The sequence below is a fragment of the Felis catus genome, chromosome D1 (genome assembly GCF_018350175.1).
Source record: "Felis catus isolate Fca126 chromosome D1, F.catus_Fca126_mat1.0, whole genome shotgun sequence".
NCBI lineage: Eukaryota > Metazoa > Chordata > Mammalia > Carnivora > Felidae > Felis > Felis catus.
In genome coordinates this window covers 26,723,322-26,731,147 of record NC_058377.1, presented here as the reverse complement: position 1 = coordinate 26,731,147, position 7,826 = coordinate 26,723,322, and the positions used below count along the sequence as shown (strand labels likewise).

Below are 7,826 nucleotides of genomic sequence, written 5' to 3'. Positions count from 1 at the left end.
TCAAAACAATGTAGCAAGGTAGATGTATTGGAAGGGAACACTCCCTGAAGGTTCCAAGGTTCAAAGTTTTTTCGAGATTTAGTTGCCATTCTTATTCAGGGTGTGTAACGAGGGCTGGGCGTCTTGCTCCAAAGCTTGGGCTCATTTCTGTGCACTTGGCTGCCCTTTGGGGAGGCAATTTTAAGGGATGGTAGGATGTGGAAGCCTGAGGTTAAGAAATGAGTGATTGAGTTGCCGGTTCATCAGTGTTGGATAATATTTCGTGTTTCTGAAAATCATTTCCTTTTTCAGAATGGGAAAGGGTAAAGGAGAGATGCAGTGAGGGGCTCCAGGGTTGGGCAAGGACTGAGCAAAGACGCAGTCGCGCGGTCAGAGGTGGCGACGCCATCAGCCCCAGGAGGAGCGGCGCTCCGATCACGCTGCACTCCGGGAGGCTGGAGCCCGAGGCCCAGGAAGGCGCTTGACCACCGGTCGAGGCCCGCGCCGCCTTCGGAGTTGGCGCATAGCAGCCTCCGCAGGCAGGTCGGCTTCAGGTGCAAAACTGTGTGAGGGCGCCAAGCAGGAGCACGCCCCGCCACATCCCCTGGTGCGGCTGCTCAGCACACCGAGCATCTCGGGTGCGGGGGACTGGCTCGGCCCCGAAGAGCACTCCAACCCGTCTAATCCGGCCACCGAGGTTAAACGTTTCCCCACCTCCGCGGCCACGGTACCCTCAGGGCCGGCTTGACCCTGAAGCCTAAGAGTCGGCTTTTCTGATTGGCTGAGAGTACAAACGCAAGCGAGCGCTGACTGAGACCCGCTCTTTGATTGGGTTTTAAATGAACAGCAGAGCACGAAATAAAGAGGCCTTCAGTCATTGGGCCATTGTGTGAATCTCCTTTTGGCTTTCTCTGCCGCCTGAATAAGCGTCTCAGGATCTTCGTCATGAGTCTTAAATCTGGGCCTGTCAGTTCGCCCCAGCATTACTCGTCTCTAAGCAGGGCATGGGGTTTACGGAGTTCAACCAATCATATGACGCCGAGATCAGGTTGCCAGGCAGATTATGCTAATAAGGCCCCGCCTTTTATGCTGCTCCCACTCTGCGGCGGGAAGAACCACCTGGAGGTGGCGGGGGGGGTTTGATTTCCATCACCCCTAGGGAGAGAGGATCGGGGACCCGCTGATCTTCCAGCTCCCCTCACCCAACGTCGTGTAAGTACCTAAAGGATTAAGGGAACCGGATAAGCCAGCGTCCAGAGTACCCCATCGACTGGGAGGGTGTTTCGTCTTTGCTTAGTCCCACCCAAAATGGCGCCAAGCTCTTTCCGCGTCTCAGAGCCCGGCCGGGGCCAACCGACCGCGGACCCGGGTGGGGGGGGGAAACTGATGGTGGTGGTGGGGGGGAGAAATCCCGGCGGCACCGCCCGATGGTACAGTCCAGCCGGGGCTGGGACAAGGCACCTCACTCGGGGTGGGGGGTCAAACCATCTGCACCTTCTAAGGGGAAAGGGGCAAAACCCCCTAAAGGAGCCCCTCCTGGCGCTGCGTTCAGCGATGGCTTCGGCGCCTCTTGGCCCCTGCCTTCCCCGCGCGCAGCCTCCCCTCTGCGACCCCCGAGTGGCTCGCACGCTCCGCCGGCCGCGCGCACCTCTCCTCCCCTGCCCGCGTTGGTTGGGCCGGGACGGCAGTTGGGCGCCCTGCGCGCTCCTGCGGCGGCGGTTGGGCCGGCGCTCGGGGTGCGGCGGCCGCTCGGGGTGCGGCGGCGGGCGGTCTCCGCCGGCCCGATACCCGGGGGGCGGCGCGGGGGTGGCGGCGCGGTCCGGGCCTCGGGGCCAAGCGGGCGGTCGGCCCGCGTGATGGAGGGCTCCCGCGGCTGGGGCGCCCCGCTTTGTCTCGTGAGGCCGCGCCACCCACCTGCCATTGATTGCCGGTCCCCCCCAGTCCCACATTTACAAGCTGGCGTCGCCGGGACCCGGGGAGGCCGGGCTTGAAGGGGCGTGGGGATGGCACTTTTGGGTCAGTCTCGGTAAACAGCGTCCGGGGTGGGCAGGGCGCAGGCCGAGGTCAACCTGCGCCCGGTGTTGCGTGCAAAGGCGTGAGCCCGAGGCCCTTTGCGAGCGGGTTGGTTGTGTGTAGTTCCAGCCGATCATCAGCTTTCCTTAAGCATTTCTAAGTCCGCAGCCAGGTGTTAGGTACTCTACCAAGTAAGATGAAAACGCGGCGCTGTTGAATTTTGTGTGCGGGCGTGTTTAGCCTTGTTTGGAGGATTTGTTGGATTTCAATTTTCAAACGGTGTTTGTGTACATTTAAACACAAGGAGGGCTGCTGGTGGTGCTGTCATCGAGGATTTAGTGTGCGACGAGTCCCACCCAGCTCAGCCCTGTGCCTAAGTCTGCGCCATCGTCTGTTCAAATCTTGTCCCCCCGAATTCTTGATCCTCAACAGTACTTACCTTCATTAAAAACCAAAAGAATCACTCGTGACTGTACTGTGGCCTCTTTGCCCGACCCAGTCCTTTGTCATCACTCCACCTTTTGCAGTAAGCTCTTTGAAGGCAGGAAGGTACACTGTTTTGGGTACTCTTCTCCGCACTCCACACCCACTCCCCCCCACCTCAGTAGTTTGCACCTTCAGGAACCATACTTCTATGTTGCCGTCCAATTCAGAAAACAAAATTGCCTTTGTTGGGGGCAAAGCCCTGTTTCAAGCAGTGTTGATTCAAACTGGTATATTTAGAAAGTTACTTCTACGTTTACTTTCTTCGTGAATTGAGGTGAACTTGACAAATGAGCCGTTTTAAAGCGAACAATTTAGTCGTCGGTCTACATCTAATGTTTTGCAGCACAAGTATTAATGTGTGCATCTGTATTGTATGCGTGAATATAATCAAGATTCTACTACAGACAAGGCATGGGCCCCGAATGCTTTCTTCTTAGATTACCGTGGTATAAGGGATACCCTGTCAATCCAATATAATACTGTTGATTGGCACTGCCTCAGATTCCACCTGTCTAAATTTTTTCTCCCTAGTTTTAACAATAATACGTGATCATTGTAGAAAATGCAGAAAACCTAGGAACAGTATAAAATAACAACTAAAAGTAAAATTACCAGAGATAATCCCTGCTGCTATTTTTAGTGTGCTCCAAATCTTTTGTGTGTGTGTATGAAACATTTTTACAAACTTGGCATCGCATATGTGGTTTTTGTATCTAGTTTCCGTTGTTTTTAATGTAGATTGGTACCCTGAGGACTTCACTGATGATTTGCCACGTGCAGTTTTCCCCATTACTTGAAGGGGCATCATGAAATCCTCTGAACTGCAAGAATTACAGCGTTTGATTTCTTTTACTTTTTACAAACGTATCCTGATGGGATGAGTTTCTGTATAACAAGCAGAATTGATCAGAGTTGAGAAATACCGAGCTGTCACTTTGGTTTGCTTAATTTTACCTTTTAAGCACTAGTCAACACATCGTAACTACATCCTTCGATTTGGTAAAAGCGATAAACGGTGAAACTCTTGTTTGCAATGTTTGAATGGTTTAGTGAGAGTCTGTTTTAAAATTGAATGCTGATGTACTTTGACCTATTACCACATAAAATACATAATCTCCGACCCTACCTCTTGCCCAGAGAGTGGAGACACACCCTGTCCAGCAATTTATATGTGTTTTTACAGGCAGAATTTACTGATTATTGTCTAAATTTATCATAAGTACTTCAATAGATTAGCAAATAAGAATTTGATCTGGTGTCTAGATCTTAAGACCCAGTGAGTTAAGAAAAAGGAAATAGGGGCTCCAGGGTGCCTTAGTCCGATGCGGCTCAGTTCTGGGGGTCCAGCCCTGCCTCAGGCTCTCTGCTGTCAGCTCAGAGCTGGGTTCAGATCCTCTGTCCCCCTCTCTCTCTGCCCCTCCCCCATTTGCGCTCTCTCTCTCTCTCTCTCTCTCTCTCTCTCTCTCTCTCTCTCTGAAAAATACATAAAACATTAAAAAAAAGAAAAGAAAAAGGAAACGTTTGCTACCACCAAATCTTTGCTGAATGGTACCTCTGGAATTCTCCTTGGGTATTGTGTGGGAGGAGGAGGGTGAGAGGGTAGCTCTGACTTCGTTATTTTGGTTCTTCTCTGTTGAAGCCTTCCTCTCTCTCTCCTGGCATTTTACCGTTTACATGATTTACTTAAATCACTGCTAAATCTAGCCTCTGTCTTTTTTTGTTTTCAAAGCCACATTCTTATTTCAAGATTTATGTGGAACATTCTGAACAGGTGCCTTTCCAGTTTATTGCCTACAGCACCTTCTGTGACATTGATACTTCACTATTAGTACTGAAACATTATTTCCAATTCCCTTATCCAAATCCTTCAGAGGCTTACACATTACCTGTGTAGATTTTAAATTTGTTCAGGTTGTGGAAAGCACCTGGAAGTAGTTTTTTTGTTTGTTTTTATCTTTTGTTTTTGATAACTTTGAAATAGTTTAGAGATTACTTGGTGGGGGTGGTGAGGAAATGGGGAGGGAGGGGAGAAATTATGGATAATTCCAAATCACAATTATAGCAAGACTAGTTACAATGTAGAGGAAACAAATATCATAAAGTCAATACTGTACAATACTTTAAGAACCTCCAGTACATTGCTGAAAGGTCATTATCTGCTAAAATGGCCCATTATTGTTTGTTATTCATTTCCTAGTTGAACTCTCATTTTATTTCAACATTAGAATATTGGAGCTACATGCTCCTTTTCTTGACCCATATCCTTCACTTTCCGGGTCTGACTCTCTGGTTGTGATCCACAGCCTCTTTCCGGCTGTGATCTTTATACACACACACACACACACACACACACACACATACACACACACATATATGTATTTAATTTATTTTTTTAATGTTTATTTATTTTTGGGAGAGGGAGAGCGAGAATCCCAAGGAGGCTCCACACTGTCAGTGCAGAGCCTGATGCGGGGCTTGAACCCACCAACCGTGAGATTGGGACCTGCTCTAAAATCAAGACTCAGTCGTTCAATCTACTGAGCCACCCAGGTGCTCCATGTTGTGATCTTTAGAAGGCTGCTCCTCGGGCACCTGGGTGGCTCAGTTGATTCAACGACCGACTCTATTCTAGCTCAGGTCATGATCCCGGGATCGTTGGATGCAGCCTAGTGTCAGGCTCCACACTCAGCTTGGGATTCTCTCTCTCTCTCCCCACCTCTTCCTCTGTCCCTCTCCCCACCATGTACCACCCACCCCTCTAAAAAACAAAATAAATAAATACATTTATTCAAAAAAGAAAAGAGCTATTCCTTAGATCTGTGCCATCCAACATGGTAGCCAGTAGCCGTATGTGGCTATGGAGCACTTGAAATTTAGCTTGTGCTGTAAGTGTGAAATATGCTAGATTTTGAGATTCGGTATGAAAAAAAATTCAATTTATAAAATACTATAAAGTTTAGTATTTTTAAAATTTTCTTTTTTTTAGAGAATTCTTTAAGTTTACTTATTTATTTTTGAGAGAGAGAGGGGGACAGAGAGAGAGGGAGAGAGGGAGAGGGGCAGCTAGAGGGGGAGAGAGAGAATACCACACAGGCTCCATGCTGTAAGCATGGAGCCCAACCTGGGGCTCTATCCCACAAACGTGAGATCATGACCTGAGCTGAAACCAAGAGTCAGACACTTAGCTGACTGGGCCACCCAGGTGCCCCTATTTATTTATTTTTAAGTAATGTCTATACCCAGTGTGGGGCTTGAACTCATGACCCGGAGATCAAGAGTCCCATGCTCTTCCAACTGAGCCAGCCAGGTGCTCTTAAAATACTGATTATATGTTGAAATGATAATATGTTGCATATACCAGGTTAAATAAATATATAATTGCAGTTAATTTCACCTGTTTCAACTTTTAAAAGATGTAGCTACTTAGATTTAAAATTATATGTGGCTTGCATGTATGGCTTATATGATATTTCTATTGAACTGTGCAGCTTTAGACTTAGTTTGATAGGGGTGGGAGTGTTTCTAAGCAGTAAGCTGTAATAAGTAATTACCTATGTATTAATTAATATGTATTATTACATACACTTAGTACTTAATATGGGGTAAGTAATAAGATAATGTATTATCTTTTCCTTTCTATGGTTTCATCTAATAGATACTGCTAATGTGTACATGTGTCTGATTTTTTTCTTAGTGCTTATGATAGCTCTCTCAGACACATTATTCTTTTGAAGAAAATCTTAAAACCACCTCCAGATAATTGAGTTAACTGTTGAATTAATGTATTCAATTAATCATTTGAACTTAAAATAATAAAATGGAAATCTGTTGAGCACATAATCCATTAAAAAAAAGTTGAGCTAAGCATAATCAGCTGAATTTTCTCAAACTTGGTCTGCTACTTACTCATTGATTTTTATAATGAATCACTTTTGCAAAGATTTAAGAAATATTTCTAGGCAAAACTTGAAATTGAGAAAATCAAGCTCACAGTTCTTTTTCTCCTATGACTTGGGAAAAGCCCATGATAATTTGATTTCAATTGTGGAACATTTTGGACCACCAGCTCATGGGACAATTGTCTTTTTGTTTTGTTTGTTGTTTTTTTTTTTTAAGTAGGCTTCATGCCCAGCGTGGAGCCCACCATGGCATGGGGCTTAAACTCACGACCCCGAGATCAAGACCTGAGCTGAGATCAAGAGTTGGATGCTTAACCAACTGAGCCACCCAGGTGCCCCTGGGATAACTGTCCTTTTAAACACAAAAGAGTCATAGCCTACAGATAAAATCATATCCCTTTTACACCTATAATTGAAAACATTGAGAGTTTTGCCACAACTTACTTTTGTAGAAATATTTCCTTTTACTACCCTGTATGGAGGTTTGATATGGTGTAGCATTGAACAGCATGGGCTCTGCGGGGAAAAGAACCTAGATTTATAGACTAGATTCACTTGACTCATCTTGGGTCCATTACATAATATCTGTAAACTTAGTTTATCAAATCATTTGGCTAGTTTCTTAATTATTATTATTTGTTAATTTTTTAAAATGCTTATTTATATTTGAGAGAGAGACAGAGAGAGCACAAGCCAGGGAGGGGCAGAGAGAGAGAGAGAGAGAGAGAGAGAGAGAGAGAGAGACAGAATCTGAAGCAGTATCCAGACTCTGAGCTGTCAGCACAGAGCTGGACACGGGGCTCGAACTCAAAAGTGGTGAGATCATCATCTGAGCTGAAGTCGGATGCTCAACCAACTGAGCTACCCAGGTGTCTTGACTAGTTTCTTAATTGTTAATGGGGATAATAATAGTATCCCTCTCATAGTCTCAGTGTGAGGATGCTTGTCATTAATTAGTACGGTAGTATAAACAGCTCAATAACAAAGCAAATAGTGATCAGTGGGTCAGTATCTGTTTGCCGATTTTGGACCCTCTGCTTCAGCCAAACTGGTCTTCCCACTGTCCTTGCAGTATTCTGGAGATTTCCTTCATGTTTTCACTCCTTCATTTCTCAAATGGAATGTTTGTCTTCTCCTTGTACATCCCCACTCTCCTGCCCCCAACCCAGCCTCCTCCTCCAGTTCTGCCTACCAAATTCCAATCCATCCTTCTAGAGCAGTTGGTTGGTAATTTTTTTTTTTTTTTTTTGGTAAAGAACCAGGGACTAAATATTTGTGGTTTTGTGGGCCATATGGTCCCTGTTACAACTATTCCTTCACCCCTGTCATGTGAAAGCATGGCTGTGTTCCAATGAAACTTTATTTATGGGCCCTGAAATGTAATGTAATATAACTTTCATGTATGATGAAATACTCTTTTTTTTTTTCTAAGTCTTTGCAACTATTTTA

The 7,826-nt window shown here is 45.9% G+C and overlaps 1 protein-coding gene across 5 annotated transcripts in view; it reads left to right on the top strand.

Moving 5' to 3' along the window:
- Window positions 1-265: 265 nt before the first annotated feature.
- The window catches only part of PRDM10 (PR/SET domain 10), a 103,177-nt gene continuing 95,616 nt past the window's right edge, over window positions 266-7,826 (top strand). For 3 of the 5 annotated variants that reach the window (XM_045038528.1, XM_019811558.3, XM_045038526.1), the window contains exon 1: window positions 266-1,191. The gene's annotated coding sequence lies outside the window, so the exon portion shown is untranslated. The remainder of the gene's footprint in view (window positions 1,192-7,826) is intronic. The other 2 variants (XM_045038529.1, XM_045038527.1) reach the window with 1 other exon arrangement.